General features: G+C 34.4%; 1 long non-coding RNA gene across 1 annotated transcript in view; it reads left to right on the top strand.

The window, feature by feature from the left end:
- The window catches only part of LOC111403613, a 10,466-nt gene extending 9,739 nt beyond the window's left edge, over window positions 1-727 (top strand). Inside the window, exon 3 of the long non-coding RNA XR_002704496.1 lies at window positions 471-727. This is a non-coding gene — a long non-coding RNA (uncharacterized LOC111403613). The remainder of the gene's footprint in view (window positions 1-470) is intronic.
- Window positions 728-1,225: the final 498 nt, after the last annotated feature.

The raw sequence follows: 1,225 nt of genomic DNA, 5'->3' as shown, positions 1-1,225 counted from the left end.
TCTGCGTACGTATGACCAGATTATCAGCTATTAGATTATCAAATTTGAATGGCTTTGCGTTGTACATAGAGATTACTCTGTACATGTGTAAGGCTATTCATTGGGTACTCTTTATGGTGTGATTTTTCAGTACTTATTCAGTTCTCAGATTTCAGATTATGGAATTCAGTTTTCAGAATAAAGCTTTCAACTTCTAGTATTGAGCAGCAGCAATATTTCATAGATTTTCATGAATATGAAATTCTTTATAATTGTTATACCTTACATATACTTATCTAGAATTTAGAACAAAGAATTTTATGATGAAATTATGTTTAGTTTTAAAAGTGTTACCAGATTTCAGAATTTCTCAAAGTTTTGATAGAGCAAGAATTTTCAGAATATATGCATAAAAGAAAAATATGTTTATTTGTAAATTATCCACTCACTGAGCTTTAAGCTCATATATTTTTTTCACCTTTTTTCTTTAGCTGACAGAAAACAAACAAATTGAGCAGTTTTGGAGCATGTCAAACCACCGAATTGAGCCACGCATCATAGGTTGTATGATATCTTTATCAGATTATACATTGTGTTCTTTTGGGATACACATAGGTTAAATCAGAAAAGTTCATTATGGGCTCACTAGATATTTGGTATCTTTTGTACTTTTGAAGATTATTGGTTGTAAAGCAAGTAAATATTGATTTCCTAGCATTTTATTTGAATAGTTTGTATTTTTGAGGGACTAGCATACCCTGATTTTTATTATAGGTATTGATTTGAGGAAAATTGGTTATTGTTTAGGTGGTTTTAGTTCGTATTTTAGAGGAAATTCTGTCAAAATTCTGTTAAAAATATTTTTCAGTCAAGCAAGTTAAAGTTGTTTTGGTAGTGGGTCCGACATTTAACTGGCATCTACCACCGGCACACGACATGTGTCGAGTCAATTAGGTTGAGTCGGGATGGGTCATGTCAGTGCTAGATTCAAGTTTCGCGACATTCTCGACTGGATCAGTAAGTACTTTGTGGGAAATAGCATTTTGATCTAGTCTGGCTCCCTGCAAGCTAGCTCTAGCACGAGACTGATCAGATGATGACGAGTTCAGATGTCCAGCTGATGAGTTACTCGACTCATTTCTCCTCTTCATCAAGTAGAATCCCAGAGTTTTGCTGAGCTTTGAGTTTCTTTGAAGGATGAAGTTGTGGGGGTGGACAGAGCATGTTCAACTTCCCAAGGGCTTAC

This window comes from Olea europaea, chromosome 11, assembly GCF_002742605.1.
Source record: "Olea europaea var. sylvestris chromosome 11, O_europaea_v1, whole genome shotgun sequence".
NCBI lineage: Eukaryota > Viridiplantae > Streptophyta > Magnoliopsida > Lamiales > Oleaceae > Olea > Olea europaea.
This window is presented reverse-complemented; position numbering and strand designations above follow the sequence as displayed.